At 46.8% G+C, this 13,679-nt stretch overlaps 1 long non-coding RNA gene across 2 annotated transcripts; it reads left to right on the top strand.

Moving 5' to 3' along the window:
• Positions 1-1,031: 1,031 nt before the first annotated feature.
• On the top strand, positions 1,032-13,062 carry LOC123611380. 2 transcript variants are annotated; one of them, XR_006718641.1, is made up of 4 exons: positions 1,032-1,538; positions 6,722-6,882; positions 7,325-10,313; positions 12,223-13,062. It is a non-coding gene; the product is annotated as an uncharacterized LOC123611380 (long non-coding RNA). The 2 variants fall into 2 exon arrangements; XR_006718640.1 differs by having other exon boundaries at positions 6,718-6,882.
• Positions 13,063-13,679: the final 617 nt, after the last annotated feature.

The following is a 13,679-nucleotide window of genomic DNA, read 5'->3' as shown; positions in this document are numbered from 1 at the left end:
TCTACTTCTCTCATCCTGGGGACAGAGCCAATCAAACCGGAGAGGGTCAGAGGGCAGAAGTACTATGAATAACCTGCCTCCTTTACCATCACAGTGCTTCAAAACACCACTCTGGCCCATTTCCATTTGTTTTTTCCTCTGCCAGGGATTCAAGGGCCGGCACTTGAGAGGGATGAAACTTTCTGTAGTGTCTGAGACGCCCCCATGTTGCTCCCCAACCCATCCTGGTGCTTTTTATCTCATCACAAAGCCCTTTCTTTCAGGCCACTTACCACAGACTGAAATTATTTGATAAATAATTATTTACCAAAAATGGCTCTCTCCCCTAGAATGTGCCGTGAGATCAGGAAGCTTACTTTACTTGCCCACTCTCGGGGTCCCAGCTCTTAGCAGAGTGATACAGAGTAATGCTAGTTATCCTCAAAAAATGTTAGGGACATGGGAGGGATGGATACCTTTTAGGAAGGGCCCTCTGTGTGCCAGGTGAGGAGCCCAGAGCTGTGCAGTCATTTCTCATCCTCAATTAATGATCATCCTGGGAAAGAAAGATGATAATCTTCATTTTGCTGAAAAGTAAGCTAAAGCTCCGACTGGTTCAATAACATGGTCATGGAGGCGCCTGGGTGGCTCAGTCTATTGTGTCTGACTCTTGGTTTCAGCTCAGGTCATAATCTCACAGGTCATGGGTTCGAGCCCCACATCAGGCTTTGGGCTCCGTGCTGACAGTGTGGAGCCTGCTTGGGATCCTCTCTCTCTCTCTCTCTCTCTCTCTCTCCCTTTCTCTCAAAATAAATAAACTTAAAAAACAAAAAGTAACATGGTCATGGCCACACAGTCAGAGCTGGGACTCTAATCTAGGTTTGACTGAGTCGAAAGTACATGCTGTTAGTCACAACACCAGGAATGAAATATGCCGTGTGTACTGTGCCTGCATGCATTGGTCGGGAGTTGCTGCCAGAAGCCTTTAGAAGAATATCGGGTGGTCTCCCGACTGGGTGGAGAGAGTGCTGCAACGTGGCAATAATGTCACATCTGTGAGGGGTGACGGAGGAAGTCCAGTGGCACACATGCTGTCTCTTTGACGTTCTTATACTATATGACATTGCCTCCCCAGAGGTAGAGTGCAACAGAGACAAAGGACCAAAAAAAAAAAGAGAGTGAGAAAAAGTAGGAGGTGGCTGCCTTTCTGGCCCTTGTCACACCCTGTGGCTGCATTTGTGTTTTCTTGGCAGTGGGAGGTACAGGTGGGAACACCTCTACCTACAGGCTTGTTTGCAGGGTAGAATGCAATCAGAGGTAGGAGCTAGCATGAGAACTCTTGCAAACAGAGGTTGCCAGTGCTGCTTCTTGAGCGGAGTTCATGATGACTGGGGGGACTTCAGGTCATCTGATACTTCCGTGGGACTGTAATACCTCTACGCAAAGACGCTGTTATTCCTTCCCAAAGGCCCTGCGGGGGAAGAAGGACCATCAGAGGTTGGAGGAAGGTGACATTCAAGCTGCTGAGCTAGAGTTTGAGGATTGACACCTGGTTGTGGGTAAGTCTTTGCAACCCATTGGCCATGGGATAATCACCATGTATTCACTCTGCCCGATGGAAGCCTGAGAGGTGGGGCTTGTAGAGTTTAGGTCTCAACTTACTTACTTACTGTGTAATCTTGGGTAAGTTATTTAACCTCTGTGAGCCTTGGTGGCTTACTTAAAACAGCATTTATCTTAGGGGCCCGTTGTGAGAATTGAATGAGACGAGGCATAGGAAGAAACTACTTGGCTCTGATATACAGCAAGTACTCAATGCTTATTAGATATTGTCTAGGAGGAACTTATATACATATGTGGAAACTGCAAAGTCGGGGCAATGATCTGAATCTGTGCTGCCCCAAACCAGGTAATTGGTGGTGGTTTTTCTTTTCCTTTTTCTTTCTTTCTTTCTTTCTTTTTTTTTTTTTTTTTGTTCGTGTGCATCTGGATGTTTTGCCTACCCAGTTTTCAGAACTGGAAAAAAGAAGGGTGGTGTTGTTGAGACCTGTTTATCTCAGTTTGTGGTCCTACTCGGTCCTGGTAGGCCTCTCGGTGTCTGAACCAGGGGAAAATGCACCCTCCCGTTGTGTGCTGAAAATATTGGCGAATGCAGAGCCAGACTTTGCATCCCCTGCTCACAGCAGAAACCCACTGGGCCAGGACAGCCCTCCTTCCCCTGTCCTCCGTAAGAAACAGTTTAGATCATCACCGTGGTGGTGGCTACCCTTTACCAGTGTTAACCGTGTGCCGGGAACTTGATGCCTTCGATGGCCCCATAAGGCAGCCACTATTCCCATTCTGGTTCTGCAGACCAGCAGATTACGCCCCAGTGTGTTTAAGTTACTTGTCCAGGAAGTGGCAGAGCTGGGATTCAAACCCAGGCCAGCCGGGGGTCAGCAGCCCCATGCTTACCACTGAACCATGCTCTCTGCAGGACACTCTAGCTTAACGAGGAAGCTTGTTTGGCAGAGGGAGTGAAATGGCAAATGTGTAAGTCAGGGCCCGTGAGAAACTGTAGAGGGATCAGAGCAGCCTTCTTACTCCCTGCTGCGCGCCTGAATTGCCCGAGGAGCATTCATGAGCTAGAGAGGTCTGGTCCTGACCCCCTGAAATTCTGGATCTCTGGATTGAGGATGGAGCCAGAGCTTCCCAGGTGGTTCTGATAGGCCTCCAGGCTTGAGGACCACTGAGGAGAGGACGAGGTTTGGGAGGGATTTAGCAAATTCCTTGTGGTTAGAAACTTTTCCATTCCCTTCTTGGAAGTGGCTGATTCACATCCCAGGTAGTGCACCTTTGTCTCAGTATCTCCATTTGCAGCGTGTGGGCAACGGAGCTTGACAACATTGCAGAGCATTGGGTGGGTAAACAGCTTGTAGAGGGCCATTTACATGGGAAGCATTGGGAGAAAGTGCTCCTGGGGCTTTGAAGTGACCCGATTTCAGTTTCCATGTGGTGGTGCTCTGGGCCACATCCCAGGACTTCTGGATTATCAGCAAGTAGGTAGTCCCGTGGGACCAAGGTGCAAGGTGTTTGCTTGCAGAGGCTGGGGTAAGTGGGGAACTCTGATTGCCCCATCCTTTGGTTGAAGAACAGTGTGAGCTGACACATAATTAGAACCATTAACTGGCTCTCAATATGGAGAATGAGATTTGTGGCTCCCTCTTACAAAGGATATATGAAACAGTAAACACACTTCCAGTTATGGATGGGGCTAAACACACCATTAAACTGAATGCTAATGGCTGTCTCCTGCTTCCTTTGAACATTTCACCGTGGCAACCAGCAGGTGCCCTTTTCTTGCCTTCTCTTTCATCTTCCCATAATTCTCTCCTGCCATGGCTTTGTGGATGATAATGGGCACATGCCTGAAATAGCAGTTATAAAGAGAATTAGAATTAAAAGAGGAAAAAAAAAACCCAAATTAGGTTGGAGTAGGTTTCCAGCTCCTCATGTTATTTGCTTGTAGGATGAAGAAATCCCAGGTGGCGAGAACAGGCCAAGGCAGGTGAACATCTTGAACTGATGTAAGTAAGCGTCTTAATACACTGCATACTAAAGGCATTAAGCCTGGCCTGACTTCTGAAGCTCAGCACTAAATTGTGAGGGCAGCCTAATTTATGGCTGAAGAATAGGAACCCAGGAGTTTGACACTCTCGGATATAAATCCTTTTCTGTTGCTAAAAGCTGCGTGACCTTAGTTGAGTAATGCTCTCTCTCTCTGTGCCTAAGTTTCCTCACTTGAAAATCAGGGGTAATAATAATAATAATTGTTTCATGGGGCTATTGCAGGGGTGGGGTAGAGTGGGGTAAGGGGGTGGGTTGGCAATTATAATGGGTATAAAGCTCTTTGTATAGTGCCTGGCACATAGTATGTGCTCAGTAAATGGTAGCCACTCTGATGATGATGGTGTTGAGTAACAACTTGCTGGGTAACTTTAGGCCAATAACTTCCCTGAGCTTCAAACTGTTCATCTGTAAAAGGCAAGCTAATAACAGTACCTGAGTCATTAGTTTAAAGCTCTAGATAAGAATTAAATGGGGGCGCCTGGGTGGCGCAGTCGGTTAAGCGTCCGACTTCAGCCAGGTCACGATCTCGCGGTCCGTGAGTTCGAGCCCCGCGTCGGGCTCTGGGCTGATGGCTCAGAGCCTGGAGCCTGTTTCCGATTCTGTGTCTCCCTCTCTCTCTGCCCCTCCCCGTTCATGCTCTGTCTCTCTCTGTCCCAAAAATAAATAAACGTTGAAAAAAAAAAATTAAAAAAAAAAAAAAAGAATTAAATGATGAAAAGTATTTGGCACAGGGCTTGGCACATAATCAGAGTTCCATAAGGATTTGCTGAATGATGGGGGGAAAAAATAAATAAATGCTATCACCGATGAAGAAGCTCAATCAGCAGACCCAGAGCATTTAATATTAGACACCGAGGGAGAAAAATAGGAACAGCCCCGGACTCGTTGTCAGTTACATTTGTTAGCAGCCGCAGACCTTCCTTTGCTCCCTTTGTCCTTGTTTCTCCACTCCTCTCGGCCCTTAGCACGCGCGTGTGCTGGAAAAGAGAAAATGCGATGCTGACTTACGCAAATGAAATCCCAGTATCACAACGGGCACCGAGCAAGGCCTCTGGCAGGAAGGCCATAAATAACATTGCACCACTGCTCTGCCAGCAGAGCCAGCCGGCCATGGGGCCTCCCGGCCGCCCCCCCTACCCCGGGCCCTCAAGCATTCTGGGCCGCCCCAGTCCCTCACCTCCCCATCGGCTGCCCCCTCCCAGGTCCGTTCTGCAGGACACTGACTCATACTCTGAAGCCACCTGTCCGTCTTTGGCCCGCCCCGGCTTCCCTCCAGGAGCACCCCCCGGGGGAGAAGGCAACCTGGTAAACCAGGTACTGGCATAGCTGCTCAGTCAGCTAGCTACTCTGATGGGACTAATTGCAGTGCCTTTTAAATAGCATTTATGGTCTTAATTTCTAGTTACAAAAATGATACGTGTTTATTTTAGAAAATTTCAGGGGAAAAAATGGGGGAAAGAAACAAGCACACAGAAGAAAATAAAGATCTTGAGGCCCTGGTGATATTCCAGGCCAATTACATCAGATTTTCTACAAATGGGGTCATCCATCAGCATTGGGTTTTGTTTTGTTTTGTTTTTTTTTTTTTTTAAATTCTGGAGGTGATTCTGGCATCGCAGGCAAGGTTGAACCATCCCCTTGCCAATAACACTTTACAGTATTTCCTTCACTTTTCAGTTTTATATTTGTACCATATTATACATACTATTTGAAACTTGATTATGTTTTCTTTGGCCTAACACTGTGTTATGAACATCTTCCAAATCATAAATATTCTTTTTTTTTTTTTTTTAATTTTTTTTTCAACGTTTATTTATTTTTGGGACAGAGAGAGACAGAGCATGAACGGGGGAGGGGCAGAGAGAGAGGGAGACACAGAATCGGAAACAGGCTCCAGGCTCTGAGCCATCAGCCCAGAGCCTGACGCGGGGCTCGAACTCACGGACCGCGAGATCGTGACCTGGCTGAAGTCGGACGCTTAACCGACTGCGCCACCCAGGCGCCCCATAAATATTCTTTAAAGTATGATTTTAAAGACTGCTTATGTAGCTTTCTGTCTCATGGATGTACCTTAATTGTTTTTAACCAGTTCCCATTATTAGATGTTTTCTAAAATTTTGCTGATTAAAATAATTCTGGGATGTATTTCTACTCCTATCTGTAATCACCTACTTAGCTAACACTTATGTAGCATGTAACCCTATGCTGGATACCATTCTAAGGCATTGCATATATTTATTTCTTTTAATCCTCAAAACCAACCCGAGAGATAGATACTGTTATCATCCCTCCTTTAGAGATGAGGAAACGGAGACTCAAGAGAGGCTAAATCACATGACTGATTGGTGGTGAAGCCGACGTGGCTCCAGAGTCCACACTCTGTAATTACAATTGCTGGGTGAATTATAAATACAGAGAACAAACTGATGGCTGCCAGTTCAGGGTGGGGTGGGGGTGAGGGGTTGGCCACAATGGGTGGAGGAGTTGGGCAAAATGGGAGGCCGCCAGTTACGGAATAAGTCAGTCACGGGAGTAACAGGTACAGCATAGGGGATAGAGTCAACGGACCAATCATGGTTTCGTGATGACGGATGATGGCTACACTTGTAGGGGGCGTAGCATAACATATACAGTGATGTCGAGTCACGATGTTCTGCACCTGAAACTGGTATAACATTGTGTGTCAACTATAATCACACGCAAAAATAAAATTACTGAGTCAAAATATATGACATCTTTCAAGGCTTTCGAAACACATCGCCAGACAGCTCACCATTAATGTTGTATCCATTTATTTTGTCACCAGCAGGGTCTGTGAGCCAGTGTGTGTGTGTTGGAGGGTGGAGTGCTGGTCTCTGACTTTGAAAAAGAATTTTCAAACCCAATGGAAGCTGCAAATGTAAACATCCTCCTTATTGAAGGTTTATTACCTATGCAGAAAAAACTTTTTAGCAGGATTTTAAAAAGTGGTGTGTGTTTTATAGTGTGGCTCTCTAGTTGTAAATGGTGCGTCAAGCATGAGAGCTGGTATTGTTTCTGCGGTGGTAGGAAACGGGGACTGTCAGAGGCCCTCACCCTGTGCTGTGTTACACTATTATCTTCTTTTTCACACCCCCCTTTTTTTGTAAGACAGAGAAAAGATCGACACCTCCATAGTGGTTGTTCACGGAAGAAGTGCTCTGAGAGAGACAGTATTATCCAGGAACAATCTGTAGCTCTTCTGATGTTTTGCTGAAGGACCTGGAGCCCCCTCTCTGGAGGAATCTGATCTGACTGCCTCCAGCTGCTCACGGGGTGAGTGGAACTGGTTTTCTGGGAGCCCTGGGAGGAGGGCAGAGGGATGTCAAGGGAGTCCCAGGAAAGAGAAGCTAAGCCTGAGAGGAAGGCTTTATGAAAGCCCATTGAGAGCGTCCCTGTGAGTGTGAGAAACATACAAAGCCCTGTGTGCCACCTTTCTGGTTTCTGTGTGTATTTGTCACGTCCAGCCAGTAACTCGGTTATTATCATTTTCCTGTTGGAGGAAGATTGTAAATACTCAAGACTCTGTCATCCCCTCCCCGGACCACACATACACTATTACTGATATGTCTGAAGGATTTCCTACCTATAGCAGGAAAGCAAAAGAACTTCTCATAACTTTGAACTCCTTGAGGACAGGGGCCCGTATCTTTTAGAATTATTATGATATTCATTTTCAGTGGCTCCAGCACGTCACAACTTTCATTTCTATTCACAGTGTACCCTATCCTATTGGTTGAAGCTTTGATGGTAGTTCTGTTAGTGGCTCTATTTTTGTTGTTATAGAAGCCCAATTCTAGCTGTCTTACCAGGAGGGGAGTCCAGGATGGAGAGCAGGTATGACTGGAGTCAGAATTTTGAAGGATGTTGTTTCTGTTTGCCTGTCTGTCTCTGTCTCTCTCCCCTTCTCTGGGCTGGCCTCATTCCCTCCCACTTGGTGGGATCCCTTCACATGGTCAGGAGAGGTGTCTTCTCTTGAATTTTATGTGTGTGTTCTGAGGGACAGAAATCCTCCGTTGTCTGGGTTGTTGCTAATCTGGATGGATGAAGCCTAGAGCTGCCTGTGGCTGTTTCCTGATATGTGAGGCCGTTCTAACCCAGTGGAGAGAGAGGACTGCTCTCTCCTAACACTCTTACGTTGATCCCAGAGAAACATCAGGCTTGGCTTGAGTCACATCAGGTCAGTCAACTACTGCATCCAGTGGAAGAAAGTATGAGGAGGGGCCAGAGCATTTACATGGCACCCTATGTGTAGCAGTCTGTACTTGATGTTCACAGGAAACGTGCGGAAAGAGTGTAAGGAAGACAAACCAACAGAGAACTGTGTCATCGTTCAGACTCATTGTTTTTCTAGCCCAGGGTTTTCACTGGGCAGGTTAATTGGGATTTTTATTTCTGTTGTTCATGCCATGTCCTTTCCAGTGCTTTTGTATCTGTAATAAGGCAAGGACTTGTTTTCATTAAAATCTGATTCTTTTAACCCTTCCTCTTCAGTCATTGTTTCCCTGTAATTCAAAAACATGCAGGTATCTTCACATTTATCACCACACTTCTCAGATGAGGAGGTTTACCTTTGAAAGCTCCCTTTCTTGACCAGTTAAGATGTTAAGTCCCTTTACATATCATGTCTGGACACAGGCCTCCACTGCTGACTCTTGCAGGGCATGGGCGCCCCCTGGGCTGCTGAATCCCTTATCCTTTCTTGGCCGTGGTCTCCTGGCTGCCACAGAATAATGTGTAAGCTTACTTTCAAGCGCTGTCTCCATTTTGGGAGCAAAGAATGTCCTCATGAAGGACCTGGAAAAACTATTTCCCTTTTTGGCACTTCTGCCCTTTTATGCAGTCTGGTTTTGTTCTCTGTGTATAAATAGAGGAGGGACTCATTGTTTGCGCCTCCACCTTTTAGCTGGGCTATATTTTGCCTTTGGCTGGCAGGGCAAACTTTGGAATAAGACAAACTTGGGTTCACATCCCAACTTCACTATTCACTTGCTGAGGGGCCTTCAGTGAGATGGGCTTTTCAAAATATCTTTCAGCATCGGTTCCCTCTCCTATAAATGGAGGGAAACAATGGTGCCTGCCTCATAGGGTGGCCATATTGCTTCATGAGTCACATGGACCCACAAAGCCCAGCACCCAGTAGATGTTCAGTAGATGTGAATTCTCTTCCTCCCCGCAAAGACACTTGATTTGTTTTCTGTCACCCTAGGCATTAGCTCTGCACTGACTCACCACATCTATATATCCCATAAAAGTTGCCAGTCCATGGACTATTTTTAAATATATTCATGTTTTCCATATTCTAAAGAAGCTGGCCATTAGGAATAATCTTAAAGGTAGTTACTCTTTGGTAAAGGCCTTCCCTACTTTTTTCTTCTGTATAGAAATAGCTTTTCCTTTTATTCTTTCTGGTGTAACAGAGATTTCTCCCCCCTCCCCCATCCTGTTTAGCATCTGCTTCATTTGCCCATTGAAAGAACACACTCTCTTCTTTACAGAACTGTTCCTCTTTCACCTCTGGTTGGGGTGGGCTGAGGGGTATCATGTGACCAAGACTGGACCAGTCGTCATATGTCATACCCCTTGCCACAGTGATTGGCTCAGTGGTGGCCCTGTGACCCAAGTTTGGTCCTTCCCTTGAGTTTTACCCGCGGGGTCTGGGACAGCAAAATCCTCTTTCTCTGTGTATGTTGCTAATCTGGGTTGATGAAGCCTGGAGGTGCCTCTGCCATGCCTTCTGCTGTGTGGACAGACCTCTTTCATCTCAAGAAAGAATGAGTCCAACACATGGAGAGAAGCAGAGAGCTAAGATATGGGGTGAGAAGGGAGCAGGGGAAGGAGGCCAAGAGAGATGCTCTTGTCATTTGATTTCCTGGGGATAGCTGTAGTCTCTCACAGCCAGTGAGTTCTGACTTTTCCTTAAGCCAGATTGGGTTCAGCTTCTGTTCCTTGAAGTCAAAGATTCTAATAAATGTGTTGGTATATTTAAGGTAATGGCCCCCTTATAAATGAGAGTTGTGTTTATGTCACAACAAAATCCTGACAGCTAATCTAAGCTGCTAATATGGCACAAGAGTCATACACTGAATTCTTACAGAGGGCAAAATTATCTGGGGTTATGGAACCCCTCCCAGTTTTGTACCACTGGGACCTGCCATAGTACCATGGGACCTGGCACATAGAAAGCCTCAATCTCTACTCAGTGAAGTAGGGTAGTGAGGGAGGATCTAACTGGTTCAGGTGGTCAGTCATCCTCTAGTCCAGGGGGGTCCCATCGGCTAGGCAGTGGCTCCCACACAGGCCTCAGTTAGCCCACAGCCTGGGTCTCTGTGGGTCAGGCCAGATGTGGGTAGGGATCCACGATGCAGAAAATCACTTCTTTTGCGTTAAGAGTTCTTTAATTTGACTGGGTATGGCAAGTTCTCTGAGTCTCACAAAGGGGACCAAATAGCAGCTGGGCACTTAACGTGGCTTGCCCAGACCATTTGAATCCTCCCATTAGAGCCCTCAGTGAAGGATTTGGAAAGCTACTGGGGGAATTCCAGAAAAAGACAAACTACTCCTGTCCTGCTGAGGGTCTCCCCTTGAGCTTCTCTTCCAGAGGAGCGCTGTGACCCCAGACAAAGAGAGGAGTTCTGGGAAGCTACGGGAGCCTGCACAACTGCCAAAGAATGGCTGACTCCAGAGCGACCGACCGAGGCCTGCTGGTGAGAAACCTACCCCATGCTACGGTGAGGCCACCGCAGTGTGACTCGTACACAGCCTCTGCTGGGGATGAGGGCCTGGGGAAGCAATAACATTCCCCGTGTCAGCCCAGCTCTGGCCTTGTCCCCAGGCCCTGTTCCCACTGTAAGCTGACACTGGCCGGGAAGGGCCTCTCGTCTCCTCCTCCAGGGGTCAGGAGGCCTCCAGGGCAACATCTATTCTCAGACACAGAGCTGCCTGTGGAGGCTTCAGAGAGAGTGTGAGGAAAGCAGGCACCCCTGTGAGGGGGACAGGGCAGGAGATCTGGCTCCTCCAGGGGACTTGGCTTTGGAAGATTGGCACTTGAAGTTGATTTTAATCTTGGCCCTGTCTACACAACAATAGAGTCAACTGGATTACAGTGGGCTGGAACCAGAGGGGCATAGCATAGGAATCTGGACACTCGGGGAATTGGCCCCCCTCTTCCCCCTGAGCCGTGGTGGGACCAGGGCCAAGACTTCAGTTTCTGTGGGCCTCAGTCTCCTCAATGGTAAGTTGAGAAATCTTGGCCCACATGCTCTTGGAGGATTTCTCTTTGTGAGTAATCCACACTTTCCCATCAAATGATGGATCTAAATTCACTTGCTCTGTTGAGATAACCCATATAGAAGAGATGAGGCTCAAAGTTAAGTTTCCTCGTAGGCAGTATAGGCAGATGGATGTGAAGCAACATTATTCCAAAAAGAGTGACAGTAGTAATAATTATTACCAAAATGACAGCAACAAAGCAACCATTTAAAAAATACTATGAGCCAGGTACTCTATGAATGATTTTACGGTACATGACCTGGTGTAATCCTTTATAATACTCTTTGGGGGTGGACATTATGGTTCCCATTATGGAGATGAAACTACTGAGGCTCAGAGAAGTTAAATTACTTGCTCAACATCTTGGTGTTAAAATGGTGGTGGAGGTGGGATTTGAACCCTGGTCTGCTTGATTCTAAATCCCGCGTTCCTGGGGCGCCTGGGTGGCGCAGTCGGATAAGCGTCCGACTTCAGCCAGGTCACGATCTCGCGGTCCGTGGGTTTGAGCCCCGCGTCGGGCTCTGGGCTGATGGCTCAGAGCCTGGAGCCTGTTTCCGATTCTGTGTCTCCCTCTCTCTCTGCCCCTCCCCCGTTCATGCTCTGTCTCTCTCTGTCCCAAAAATAAATAAACGTTGAAAAAAAAATGCTTTAAAAAAAAATAAAAAATAAAAAAAATAAATCCCGCGTTCCTATTTACTCTGTTATCAAGTGGGTGAGTGGCGCCTTCCACCTTCTGTTGTGAAAACACAGACATGTAGAGGCAGCAATTGCTCACAATCCTGCCTGGAAGTCGGGGCTGATGGCTTCTCAACTGTGACTGTGTCACAGACAGCCTTCGGCACTGTAGCCCCAGACTTCTTTTTTCCATCTCCATCATTCGCCTTTTCCCCACCACCCTCACCAAACTTGTGCTCCACTCAGCACACATCCCTGCTCAGGCAAGGTTCGGATGCCATCCCATTTTCGAAGATGTTCTCTGATTTTTTGCTTCTGGAATAGCCCGTGCCATGTTTTGTAATTATATTTTAGTCAGTATTTATCCAGTAAGTATTTACTGAGTAACTCCGTGTGCTTCGCACTGTGTTAGGTGCTTGTGAATTTTCTCCTGCTCATTTTCCCTGCCTCCAGGCACCCAACACACAATCGAGCTCACAGGTTGCTTTTCTTTTCTTTTCTTTTCTTTTCTTTTCTTTTCTCCCCCCTTTTTTCCAGAGATCTGTCTTATTTCCCTTGACAAAGCCTAGCACACTGAAGATACTCAATAGCTATTTAAAGTGGACTCATGATCCAGAACTTATCTCACTTTTAAATAATGGCCTGTTTCTTCCCTACATCCCCTACTAGGTTCTTAGACTCTTGTGGATAGGAGCTGGCACAGAAGGGGAATTTGACACATGTTTATTGAATGAATGGTCAGTGAGAAGTATGAGTTCTGGGGAGGGAATATGCTACTTCTACAGGCATGGATCAAGCACCACTGAGATCATGAGTGAACACCATGAAGAGTAAATACCATGCGGATCTCATGTTTTCAGGACCCCAAGTGTCCAGTGACTAGAATGATACACACAAAGTAACATGGCAAAGATTCAGCAGAAGGAGAAACTGGGTACCACTGAGACACCCTCCCTGACCAGAATCACGGTTGGTCACTGGTCACTGGTCACTTCCTCAGCCCACCTGTGGCTCTAATTCCCACAGCATCCTTCCCTTGGGGGGCTTTGGCCTCTGGGAAGACATGAATGTGGCCCTTGAGAGAGCCCTGCATTCTTGCACAGGTGATCACCCCATCCAATTCAATGTGAACTCAAGTAGAAAGGATTGTGACCTTTCCAGAGGCCAGAATCATTGTTCTAGAACTGGAAGGGGACACGGCAGTTCTTTGGCCTGGTTCTAATCTTCTGTCTGAAGAAATCATTGTAGTGGGGTGCGACTATTCTAATGCCTGGCCCCAGAATTCTCTTCTGGAGGAGAACTGTCTTGAGACCCTGAGGGCGAAGTTGGCAAGAGACAAAATGATGAAGAGAGAACTGGTGTCTTGTGCATAAAAATAAATAGGGACTTTGGGTGAGAGACTCTGAAGGAGAGGAAGTACAGGAGGAGGGGACTTCTCAGGGGGAAATGAAACTTGAAACTTATACTTGTGGAAATTTTAAGAACAAGGATGTCTAATTTTTGATTGCACAGCTTTTATTTGTGAGTGCTGTAAACCATTCTCTCTCTTCGATAAAGATCCCCCCCCCCACACACACACACATCCCTTGTATAAGTGGGTCTTAGGGAAGAAGAGAGAAATTGAGGAAAACATGAATTCCTCATGTGTATTGGCACTGACAGCCTGCACAGGATGGGGAGATTATCCATAAACTAAAATAGTTCTGGGAAGCAGGTGATTAAGGACATCCTCAGAAGGGTGGACAGGAATGAGGTTTGTGCTTCGCATGTAGGATGGGGTCTCAAACCAATTTTTATTTGACTCTCAAAGAGCAGGGGCATTCCCTAGGGTTCTTTAGTTGTAAGTAATAGGCTAAAAAGCAACTAAGCCAACTTATTAGGTGGCTTAGTTCAGAGAAGCGAAGGGAAAAATCCAACAGTCAGTTCCCAATGAACAGGAACCTGCCACTTCAGGGCATCCCCAAAGGAGAGAATCAGCCCAGCCTTTGGGCATGCTGACGAGGTTCCTGCCAAGATCAGATCCTAGAGAGAGGGAGTCCTGTGGACAAGTCTGGGTCCGCTGTGCCACCACCCACCCCCTCACTTGGCTGGAGTAACATGGAGTAGGGGTGTCATCATTGACCATC

The sequence above is a fragment of the Leopardus geoffroyi genome, chromosome A1 (assembly GCF_018350155.1).
Source record: "Leopardus geoffroyi isolate Oge1 chromosome A1, O.geoffroyi_Oge1_pat1.0, whole genome shotgun sequence".
Taxonomy (NCBI): Eukaryota; Metazoa; Chordata; class Mammalia; order Carnivora; family Felidae; genus Leopardus; species Leopardus geoffroyi.
Note: the sequence above shows the minus strand (reverse complement) of the source record. Positions and strands in the feature narration are given on the sequence as shown.